We start from the raw sequence: 12,418 nt of genomic DNA, 5'->3' as shown, positions 1-12,418 counted from the left end.
CCAGCAAGATCCCAGACTCCACAATATTGAGATCACTACAGCCAAGGCTATTGTTACAGTAAGTCGGCAAAATGATAAATCTCTAGGACTCATTTTGGAGTTTTAGAAAGCACGCATTGTTTATCACGGTACCGGGCGCACAGGGGATAGCTTCACCTAGTGTGCGTGCTGAGTTGCTCAACTGCAGAAGTTATGTACAATCAGAATATACATATTGATTCAATTTCTGAGAAATGATTAACATAGTCATACTCTTTCCTAGAAGCCAGTAATATAATAAATGTCCTTGATGCGTGCGCTTTCATGTGCATTGGTGGTCTTCCAGGGTCCTCTGGTGGTCGTTGATAGTCTTCCTCACCGCGTCCGCTGGTTGACCTTAGTTCCTGCGCTTGCTCAGTTCATTTTTGGCCTGGTTGCTTATACCAAACCTACCTGCTTCTAGCACGCTTCCCTTACCTATTCTACTCAAGGATACAGTGTCTCGCATATAGCAAATTCTAAAGCCATCTGCTTGCAAAAATTCCAAACTTTGCTACATTGTTCAACTCCCACTTATACCACATCAGCCTGCTCACTTACTCCATACAAGACAGCCTTCTCTTCAACTGACTTTCTTAGTCTTTAGCCCTGTGTTCCCTACTGTCATGTCTTAGGTACAGATTCTATTGGTACCTTCAAAAAGGCAATTGGTTTTGTGACTCTAGTTAGACAAGAATTTTGTTAGCGCTATGGTATCACTATCGTGAACCGAGATACCACGAATCAGGTGTGTAGCAAGTCCAGCAGTGCCTCGTTCCTGGTTGCCACATCTACCATTTGTAGGAGGAAGCAGTCCTCTACGCATTCCGGGAACTTGATGGGGACATGTGAGTTGCTGTACTGTTCTGCCAACAAATGTCTGGGCAGTTGAAGTCACCCATAAGAATGTCTGTGGTGGGGGCCAGCAGCGGTTGTACAGGTACGATGTCTGCTGCAGGGGACAGCGCAGTCTGTGCAGGCACGATATCTGCTCTGGGCACTGGCAGTGTTGCTGCTGGATGTGTCCCTCTACCGCAGGTCCAGCCAACGAAGAAGAACAAGCCCGCAAAACTGAACAACACAAGCACAGTAATCAAAACATTCCAAGGGTATTCCCAGCTCTCAAGAGACATCCCCGCCTTGCTAAATGGCACATCATGTAACCCATTGTATAGATCTCCTTCTCTGGAGATTCAAAATCCGCCTGCGGCGTTCCTGTCCAACCTGCTCTAGGTGAACCTGATTTGGCGACACGCTGGCCTAGATGATCCCCAAAGGTACCTTACAACCCCGACCATTCTCTGACTCTATAAAGCGTGGCCAGCAGGTGTCCAGCTCTGAGGTCCTCAGCGCAAGAACGGAATGGACCTGTAGAGCGGGTCCAGAGGAGACCACGAAAATTTTGCCGGGGCTGCAACAGCTCTCCTGCGAAGAAAGGCTGTCAGAGTTGGGGGTGGTCAGCCTGGACAAGAGGAGGCTCCGGGGAGACCTCACTGCGGCCTTTCACTACTTAAAGGGGACTGATAAGAAAGGTGCAAAGAGACATTTTACCAGGGCCTGTAGTGAGAGGTAGAAGGGGCGAGGGGAGAGGTTAAGACTGGACAAGTCAGGTTGGAGGGGCTTTGAGCAAGCTGGTGTAGTTGAAGGTGTCCTGCTGATGGTGGGGGGCGGGGTAGACTAGGTCTTTGAAGGTCCCTTTCAGCCCAAACCATTCTCTGTTTCTGTCAGTTTTGCTCCCTACTCGGGGAGCACTAAACCCTCCAGGAGATGCCTGGGAGGAGTCCAGGCATGTCCCGAGAGGGCCCTGTCCAGGACGGCCTGTCTCCTCAGGAGAGGGCCTGGACAGAAGCTTCTGGCATTTCACTTTATTCCTCCAAAGAGTCCTCCAGAACCCTCCCAAAAGCTACAGGGAAGCAACCCCCAGCCAGCCAGGAAACAGGCTGCCATTGGCCAGGGCTGAGCCAATCAGCAGAGCCGGAGGCGGCCTGTCAGTCACAGGCGGCCGGGGGTGGGGCCGGAGGGGAGCTGAGGGGCCTGAGGAGAAAGGGGGAGGGGCAGCTGGAGGGAGGGGGAACAGGGACAGAGACCGGAACAGGGACGGGGACGGGGACGGGGACGGGGACGGGGACAGGGACAGGGACAGAGATACGGACAGAGACAGGGACAGGGACAGGGACAGGGACAGGGACAGGGGGGATAGGGATAGGGGGTAGGCATAGGACCGGGACCAGGCCAAGCCCAGGACAACTGCAGGCGCCGGAGCAGGTACGTCCCATGGTCGCGTCAGGGGGGCCCTGGAGACATCACCGCCCACGGGCCTGGCCATGGCCCAGTTCACCGGCCCTGGGCCCGAGGGCTCAACCCCAGGGACAACCCCACAACCCCGATGAGATCATGTCGTGCTGCTGCCTCCCGGATCGTTGGTCCCCAGTTAGCGCTGAGCCGGAGGGGAGGTGTCTGAGCTGGGACGAGATGGAAGAGCCTGGAAAAGAGTTGATCGAGAGGAGGCGCTTGAAGAAGGTACCATGTATGTGGCACTGGGGATAAAGTGACATCCTGAGCTTTGTATCTGGGTCGGTACTGTACCTGCACATGGCCCAAGCCCCAGTTGAGAGCAGCAATTGTTGTTAACTAATGCTGGGTGGCAGAGGGCTGTTGCTGCTCGCTGCTCCCCACTTTGACCCCGGCGCCTGACTGCCCTGCCTGCTCCTGCGTTGGTGCTTTGGGACAGTGAGGGCAAGCCACAGCTTTCCCTCCTGGCACCTTTGGTGTGGGAGCAATCGCTGGACATGTGCAATTGTTGAGCCTGGCTGTTGTCCCAAAGTGGGGTCGTTTACCCGGTGTGCAAGACGCCCATGAATGCCCAGAGCAGAGGTATTTATTTAAATCATTTCTGCGCAGAGATGGGTGCTAGGTGGTAGCCCACAAAGCCATCACATCGGCCTACAAACTCTTTGGAATACAATTCAAATCACCAAAATACACGCCCTTAATTACAATTACTGCTTAGCACCCTATCTTAACAATTTCTGTTGGTTAGTACAGTCTCTCGCTTTCATTTTGAGCCACAAAGTCCTTGAGTTGATGTGCGCATGCTCCAGTGCAGTGGGGGGGCAGTTCTATTCAGCCTCTAATTGAGTCGGTGGTCACGATGTCTTTAGCTTTCACCCGGTTACTGCAAATCTTTGTTGACTTTGGGCTTCTTGCAGCAGCTGTCTGGTTTTCAGCCGCTTTTGGTGCTTTCTGCGTAGGGGTCTTCCCTGGTTATCAACCTTCTGTTCTTCTTCAAGGGTACTTTCATGAGCAAGGCATGTATTTTTTATACAAAGTGTCTTGTTTCGCAAGGCCTTGATCCGATTAAATGCTCCATTGATTTAATCGGTTGTGTAGAGCGGGACCAGCTCGGCTGACGGTTCCCCGGGTGTTGACTAGCCAGGTGGCTTCCACTAACTGCTCATCCCATAAGAACCAGGGTCTGTTGACCCAAAGCTTGCTTAAGTGACCCAAATATTGCTTCGTTGGCCTTATCGTCTTGGTTTGGAGGTCAGTAGCAGACGCCTACTGTAAGAACCTCCTAAACACAGAGTGCGACTCCTCCTCCTCTTCTTCCCTGCCTCTCTTTACAGAACAGCCAGTCATCGCGATCCTCCAGTCATGTGAGTCGTCCCACCATGTTTCAGTTATTCCTATGATATCGTAACTTTCTGACTGAGCGCAGAGCCCTGCTTCCTCCTGTTTGTTCCCCAGGCTGCCTGCATTGGTATTGGTACCCTTAGGGTGGATGGTCTTCTGGTTCTCTCTCTTTGTCTCTCAAGCGGGACAAAAGAGAACATGCACACAATCCTGCCATGATCCCAGTCCCTTGGTTTCCAGCACAGGGTTTTGTAGGGGCATTAATTTTTCCATCGCTGGGACACTGCCAAATGGCTGCAGCTCCCCGCTTTCTGCTTGTGGAAAACTGTCTTTGTCGCACTTAGGATCAAAGGGCACATCTGAGCACAGCCAGTACGTTGACATATCCGGTGTCCGCATGGATGGGACAGCAGAACTGACCCTGGACTGCTCTTCCAGACACGTTTAGCTATAGCCCATGGGAGTCTGGAGAACCAGTGTCCCTTTGAGGTCAGAGATACCCCATTTGACTCACGAGCAAGAGCAAAAAAGATGCTTTGGTATTTCAACGGTTTCGTTTTAAGTACTGTATTTAGACAAATATCTGTCACCAGAATCTCACCATGCACTCCAAGGGACGTGACGCACGTCAACGGTACGGGAGGGAGGCAGAAGAGGCTTTCCCTATCATCATGGGCTGCCATGCTAATCTTTACGAGCACCTCTTCCCAGCGCTCCTCCTCCTGTACTGAGCACCCGGTATCACCCAGGCTGCCCGGCTGCCTGTGCACTCCCATCGGCAGTGCTGCCTCCTAAAATAGACCCACTCGTCTCCGCTTCTGCTCCCTCCACACGGGTGTAGAAGGAGGACGTGCACTAGTTTGCAGGCTCAGTCGTTCATTGGCAATGGCTGTATGTGACTGGGATGCAGCTTTCGCAAGTATTTTGCTGTGCACCAGAGGGAACTGCCCCAGGGCACGCAGGCAAAAGGCTTACATGCTGAGTAAAGCTGGGCTTTTGTTTGCCATCTTTGCCCCATTTGACAACGCAGAGCCAGGACTTGCAAAGAGATGTAGCAAAGTGTGTCTGTTGTGGGAGCATTTCGGCCAGACTCCCTTCCAAGCCAAAAAGCAGTGTTTTGCATGTAAGTCCATGGGGATGAGCCTGGGTTGGTCAGTTTTGCTGCGCTCAGGCTCAGAGGTGTCACAGCCAATGCAGCTGGGGGCAGTGCTTGGAGGATAGTCGGTGCCCCAGGGTCACGGCTGCGGTGGGGAGGCCTGGCTGTGAGGTCACAGAGCCCCGCTGTGCCACGCGCTGCTGTGCAGAGCTGTACTGTGGGCACTGCTCTGACAGTGCCAACTGCGGCAGCAGCAGCAGCAGCAGCAGCAGCAATAGAAGCACGCTTTCAGCAGTGGGAGGAGTGTCCGGAGCAGCAGCGGCAGTGGCATAGTGCAGGGGACCATGTCCCCCGCCCACCTCCTTATCCTCCTCCTGGTGGTCCTGCAAGCCCGGGATGCCTGGGCTGCTCCGTGGAGAGCGCGGGGATTAGGTAAGCGGGTGGGCGAGGGCCGTCACACAGCCCCGACAGCGTGCTGCAGCACCCATCGCACCTCGTTGTGGCAGCGGGGCTGGGGCCGTGTTGGGGCAGGGCCGGGAGGGCAGCAGGGATGGGTGAGCCGTGGCCAAATCTGCAGGCAGTGGGAGGCAGATGCCCCACAGGGAGGTGCACAGCCCGGGGAGCAGATGGGACAGCGCTGGTGCAGCCACTCGCTGGCCAATGGGCTCTTCTCCACTAGAGCTTTTCCTCCAGTGCTCTCATGTGGGCCTCTTTTGGCCACAGTAGAGATCTCCCAGTAGGGAATCCCCAAGGGGCCGAATGTTTGTCCATCCTGTCCTTGAGGATGGACATGCACGTGGCCTGGAAGCCGTATTTTGAGAGCTGCCAGGTGCCAGCCAACAGGTCACCCAGGCCCCTCTGCAGCTTTGGAAATCTTCACCCACATCTGGGTCCCATGGCATTATCTGACCCCCTGCAGTCCCTGCAGGTCACTGAGAATGAAGTAGATCACAACATCTTATGTAAATGCACTTGATTACAGCTGTGCCTGTAGCCGATGGCCGCCCGACTTCTCAGCCAGACCTTGTCCAGGAGCTTCAGGGCGATCCCACAGGTATGTCGCTTGAACGAGCGAGCATTTGGGTTTTAATATTCTGTTCCTCTGAAATGTAACTTAGTATTTTCTTGGCCAATACTCAGAGACGCAGAAGAGCAGAGAGAGAGTGGGTGAAGCTCAGTGATGTGCCGCAGGGCACTCTGCCTTGCAAAGCATTCTTGCCCAGCCTCTCCAAGCCGGAGCTGCTTCCAGTGCCTGCTGCATAGCCAGCGGGCTTGTTGGGGTTGAGTTTAGAGCTGGTGTGAGCTCCTTTCTCCCGACAGCTCCGTGCAGGCTTTGTTTTTCACGGGTGTGGTCCAGGCAGCCAGTGACTGTGCACAATGATCCTGAGTGGAAGGGAAAGACGTGTGCCATGGCTCAGTCCCGGCTTTGAACTGCACTCACTGCCGCTCACATCTGAAGAAGTCTGTTGAAATAGTTCATGGGAGCTGCTCTGTTCTGTTTGTTTACAGACGTGGCTGGAGGCGGTGGATATCCAGCTTCCCTACTGGCTTCCAGGGCTGAGGCTGAGGGAGATGGCGTGGGTATGTCATGGGTTTTTACGTCCTTTGAGAGCTGCCAGCTGAAAGCCCAAATGGGAGCGAGGCATCTCTTGTGGGTGTGAGAATAGAGACTTGCATCGCGTGTGCTCTGTCATTACGCGATCCCCTTACATGTTGTGTAAATCAGTTATGACGGTGTATATCCCAAGGTATGATGCAAAGTTCTTGTGGCTGTTTGATTGCAGATGTGAGTAGAGAGAGGGATTTTCCAGCTTCTCGGCTGAATCCGGTGCAGGAGCTCACCTGGCATCGCAGGGGTGAGTAGTCAGTTTTGACCGAATTCACAGACTAAGTGCTTGTTTTTAGTGTTTTACTTGTGAGAAATTTAACCTCATACTTTCCGTTAAGGTTCTCAAAGAGCAAAGCATAAAGGTGAAAGAAGAAAATCTTCCCAGTGGTCATCGCAAGTGCTGGAGGAAATCGTGGATGAATTGGACAAAGCAGCACGTGGTGGGCATATGTCACTCTTAACCCAAAGGCTTGGGAAGCTGAGGTTTTAGATGCCGGTATACACGAGCCGTGGCCTACGCAGAGGGATGGGATTGATCAGAACGTGATTTAAATTTCACGCCGTGCAGGCACTGGTGAGCTGCAGGCGGAGATGGTCCAGAGTCTCTGCTGCCAGTTCTGGTTCCAGCTGAGGTCCAGGGACAGCTACTGCCCCAGCTCTCGCATTACTCATCAGAGCTGTTCTGGGCAGGCGTTGGTATCCAGCTGGCAGGAACTGGCGGTGGTCACGCCAGAGTGTGTGAGGAACTTGCCAAGGAGCTGATTGCAGAGAAGCCGTGAGAGGGCCAGCGCCCTGCCAGTCGCCAGAGGCGAGTGCCCTTGAGTGGTGGAGAGGATGCACAGGCAGCTTGGGGTCACTGGGACGGGCACACTGTGCCTGGGCTGCAGGCGTGGCATGGCCAGGATCGGGGCAGCTTCACAGCCTGGTCCAGGCCCGTTGTTCTTCTTGATGTCTGAGGACGCTCGGTGACACCTCGGGGTCAGGGACAGGTGAAAGCTGGACACCCAGCTTGAGGCTGGACGTGGAACTTGAAGGCAGCTCAAACGAAGGGTTGTGAATTCCGTCTCGGGTGGTTTAGCTGTCTGTTTTGAGTTGTGCTTTAGATAACTTGGGGGTGGTTTTCTGCTTCTTTTGGGGCACTGTGGGCTCTTGTGTACGCTGGCAAACTGAAAAGTGTCTAGCGCTTACATTTTTCTCCATGAATGACATATTGCTTGGACTAGTGACTAGGCACATCCCCAGATTCCCAGGCTTTGTTTCTAAGCATTACTCATGTATTTTGAGAAGTATTGCAACCTGAAGGTATCGTGCTCCTGCTGAAGAACGGTTACTTCTCATGAAACCGACCTACTTTCTTTCAAAAGAGACGGACCGTGGAACTGTGGAGAAGGAGGCGCTTCAGGAAGGAGGCAGTCCGGCAGTGCCAGGCTCTGATGAGAAAACGAGGGCAATTCAACAAAGAGGTGTGCCAGGTAATTGCTGTCCCTCGCTCATCCAGCATCCTGAATCAAAATCACTGGGTGTCACAGCTTAGAGGGAACCTGCACCGTCCTTCTGCATGCTCTGTGCCTGAACCATGCTGAGGCTTTACCTTTCTCTGATTTTTGGCAGCGCTGCCCAACCTCGGGGAGGCCCGCCGTGCTGGGATACATTACTTTCTTCAAAAGAATCCAGGTACTGAGCAGTCTTGCAGGGCGACAACTCCTGAAAATTGGGGGCATGCAAGCAGTGCCCGTACTGGAGAAAAGGCAAAGAGGGAGAGCAAGTTCCTGGTGTCTCCCGAGAGGGCCTGCCTCTGTCCCTTTGGGGTGTGGGTACTTCGCCTGGGGAGGGAGAGCTGGGGGCGAGAGGAGAAAGAGAGGCTCCAGAGTGCATTGATTTGCCACGGCTTTGGGAGTTTCCTTTGCTTCTACTGAAACCAATGCAATGTTGCAGCCCCAGGATGTTCCCTGGTTCAGAGATGCTAGCAAAGTGAGAAAGAACATTTCCTGGCAATGTCAGACCTCCTGTGAGATTACCATGAGCATGCAGGGCACACTAATGTACAGAATTGTTCCTCCAGGGGCGGATGGCAGGAGAAGGACAAATGCTAGAGATTCTAACGATTTCCAGAAGTACTGCATACAAGGCGCCATGGCGATCTTAGGCTCCATCCTGTATGGGATGATACTGTGTTGTGCGATCTGCTTGTATAGGAAGAGACAAAAGTAAGTTGGTTTTTTTGAGGGGGGGGAGCGGTGAGGGGGAGGGGAGGTGCCAACTTTTGTACCAGATGGCAGCTCTTAGCCAGGAAGCATTTAGAAGTCGGGTATTCTGGAGTGCCAAGTTAGATAGTGGTCAAACTGTCAGGTGATGCTGTAAATCCCAGATGTTCACTTCAGCCCCATTTTCTTCATGGAGCACTAAGAGCAGGCGGGTGCCCACAACCCCCGGGGTGCCCAGCGGTGTCCGAAACTCTCACACCTGGCCGGCACGGCAGCTGCAGTGGGAACTCAGCAGCCTTCTCTCTCCACAGGCGCCTCTCCGCAGCTTCAGAAGCCCGGCACAATGCTAGCAGGCGCCCCCCACACCCGGACAGCCGCACAGCCCATCCCAGAAGCCCTGAGAGCTGGACCCAACACCAGCAGCCATCACCTGTGCCTCAAAGACCGGCCCACATGCCAAGGACAACCAAGGAACCAGCACCTGCCAGCCTGGACAGCCACAGGGCCAGCCCACCCCCGCCTCCACCTCCACCCCCGCCCCCACCCCCACCTCCACCACCACCTCCACCGCTGCCCATCTCAGCCAGCCGGCCATTTGGGACCAGCCCAGCCACCTCCAGAACCCAAAGATATTGAACCCCCCCTCTGTGCCCTAAGACCAGTGCTCTCATCCTCCTGCAAGGGCGTGAGGCGGCCCCACCTATGTACGGGTCTGGGGTGCGACAACAGACTCCGACCGACAGCTTCAGGAGGCTACCATTTATTTTTTATTATTATTTATTACTTATTATGCTACCATAGCATATCAATAAATACAGATTTGTAGCACCATCCTCCGGGTCATAACGGAAGCAATCCCAGAAAATCACCAATTCTGAGCCAAACTTCATATCAGGGCAGGCAGGGAGGAGGATGCCCATGGTGTCAGCAGGCCAGAACCTGGGCACAGAGCCCGCTGATGGGCTGGGGGAACGCAGCTTCCCTGGTGGGACCGGTCCGCTAAATTCTGAGCCGCAGAGGCACCCACGGGGCTCATGAACAGCTCATCGCCCCCACCTCTGCTCCCCGTGCCAGCTCTGTCCGGGGCTGCACAGGACAGGGGTACTGTGTAGGGCACTACCAGCCCCAGTCCCTTCGCTGTCTGCACACCAAATGTGCCACAGAAGGCAAAGCCACAAATAAAACAGAGCGGCACAAAGCTGCTATCAAGCCTCAACAGAAACACTGTCTATTGTGGTTTTGCCTGGGAAGGAGTCCGTTTTCTTCCTAGCAGCCCATATGCTGCCAGGTTTGGATTTGTCAGCAAGACAGTGTTGGTAGCACACCCATGTTGCAGTTGTTGCTCAACACTGCTTGCACGGCGCCAAGGCCTACTCTGTTCGCACGCTGCCTTGCCGACGCATACGCTGGGGGTGCACTGGTGGATGAAAAGCTGGACGTGAGCCGGCACGGTGCACCTGCAGCCCAGAAAGCCAAACGTAGCCTGAGCTGCATGCAAAGAGGCGGAGCAAGGTTTGCCAGGAGGAACTTTGCCAGCAGAATGCAGTAGGTACCGTGAAACATGCCGACATCTGGTGTCCTGACATGGAGTCATAGAATCATAGAATCATAGAATGGTTTAGGTTGGAAAGGACCTTGAAGATCATCCAGTTCCAACCCCCCTGCCATAGGCAGGGACACCACCCACTAGACCAGGTTGCCCACAGCCATGTCCAGCCTGGCCTTGAACACCTCCAGGGATGGGGCCTCAACAACCTCTCTGGGCAACCTGTTCCAGTGCCTTACCACCCTCAGAGTGAAAACCTTCTTCCTAATGTTCAATCTGAACCTGCCCTCTTCTAGTTTAAAGCCATTGCCCCTCCTCCTATCGCTACATGCCCCAGTAAAAAGTCCTTCCTCAGCTCTCCTGTAGGCCCCCTTTAGGGACTGGAATGCCGCAATAAGATCTCCCCGAGCCTTCTCTTCTCCAGGCTGAACAGCCCCAACTCTTTCAGCCTCTCCTCACAGGAGAGGTGCTCCAGCCCCCGGATCATCTTTGTGGCTCTCCTCTGGACGTGATCCAGCAGGTCCATGTCCTTCTTATGTTGGGGAATGCCACTCGTCACTTCTCTCCACTTGGACATCGAGCCGTTGACTGCACCTCTTTGAGTGCGACCATCCAGCCAATTCTTTATCCACCCAGCAGTCCATTAGTCGAATCCACGTCTCTTCAATTTACAGACCAGGATATGGTGTGGGAGAGCGTCAAACGCTTTGCACAAATCCAAGTAGATGACATCAGCTGGTCTCCCCTTGGCCACTGCTACTATAACCCCTTCATAGAAGGCCACCAAATTTGTCAGGTATAACTTGCCCTTGGTGAAGCCATGCTGGCTCTCACTAATCACCTCCCTCTTTTCTATGTGCCTCAGCAGAGTTTCCAGGAGGATCTGCTCCACGATCTCGCCAGGCACAGAGGTCAGAATGACTGGCCTGTGGTTCCCTGGGTCTGCCTTGTTTCCCTTGTTGAAAACAGGGGTTATGTTTCCCCTTTTCCAGTCGGCACCAACCTCTCCGGACTGCCACGACTTCTCAAATATCATGGCTAGTGGCTTAGCGACCTCATCCACTAGCTCCCTCAGGACCTGCGGATGTATCTCATCAGGTCCCATGGACTTGTGCGCCTTCAGATTCCTCAGGTGGTCTCGTACTTGATCTTCACCTACAGTGGGTGGTTCTCCATTTCCCCAGTCCTCGTCTTTTTGCCAGTGAAGACTGAAGCAAAGAAGTCATTGAGTGCCTCAGCTCTGTCTCTGTCCCGGGTAACCAGTTCTTGCATTTCCTTACGGAGAGGGCCCACAGTTTCCCTAGTCTTTCCTTTCTCGCTGACATACTTAAAGAAGGATTTTTTGTTTGTCTTAATGTCCCTGGCCAGATTTGGTTCCATCTGGGCTTTAGCTTCTCTAACCCGATCGCTGGCTGCTCAACCTATTCTTCTGTATACCTCCCAGGCTACCCGCCCCTGTTTCCACTCTCTAGAGGCCTCCTTTTTCCTTTTGGTCATGTCCAGGAGCTCCTTGTTCATCCATGCAGGCCTCCTGGCTTTTCTGCCGGCCTTCCTCTTTGTAGGGATGCATTGCTCCCGAGCTTGGAGGAGGTGGTCCTTGAATATTAACCAACATTCTTGGACCCCCCTTCCCTCCAGCGCTTCATCCCATGGCACCACAACAAGCAGATTCTTCAAGAGGCCAAAGTCAGCTCTCCCAATCTCCAGGATGGTCAGCCTTCTGCACACCTTCCTCTCTTCCTCGAGGATCTCAAACTCTACCTTTTCATGGTCACTACAGCTCAGGCTACCCTTGAGTTTGACACTGTCTACCAGCCCCTCCTTGTTGGTAAGAACAAGATCCAGCATAGCTCCTCTCCTCGTTGGCTCCTCAACCACTTGGAGAAGGAAGTTGTCATCAATGCAATCCAAGAACCTCCTGGATTGCCTCTGCCTGGCTGTGCTACCCTTCCAAGAGATGTCGGGGTGGATGAAGTCACCCATCAGGACCAGGGTCTGTGAACGTGATGCTGCCCCTATCTGTCTATACAGGGCTTCATCCACTCAGTCTTCTTGGTCAGGTGGCCTCTAGCAGACCCCCATTGCAATGTCCCCTGCTCCCAATTTCCCTTTAATCCTGACCCATAGGCTCTCAGTTGGCTCTTTATCCATCCCTAGGCTGAGCTCCGTGCATTCCAGCTGCTCCTTCACATATAAGACAACACTACCTCCTCGTTTCCCTTGCCTGTCTCTCCTGAACAGCCTGTAGCCTTCCAGGGCAACATTCCAGTCATAGGAGTCATCCCACACGGTTGCTACAATGCCAATGAGAT

The sequence above is a fragment of the Vanellus vanellus genome (genome assembly GCF_965231255.1).
Source record: "Vanellus vanellus genome assembly, chromosome: 26".
Lineage (NCBI taxonomy): Eukaryota > Metazoa > Chordata > Aves > Charadriiformes > Charadriidae > Vanellus > Vanellus vanellus.
This window is presented reverse-complemented; position numbering follows the sequence as displayed.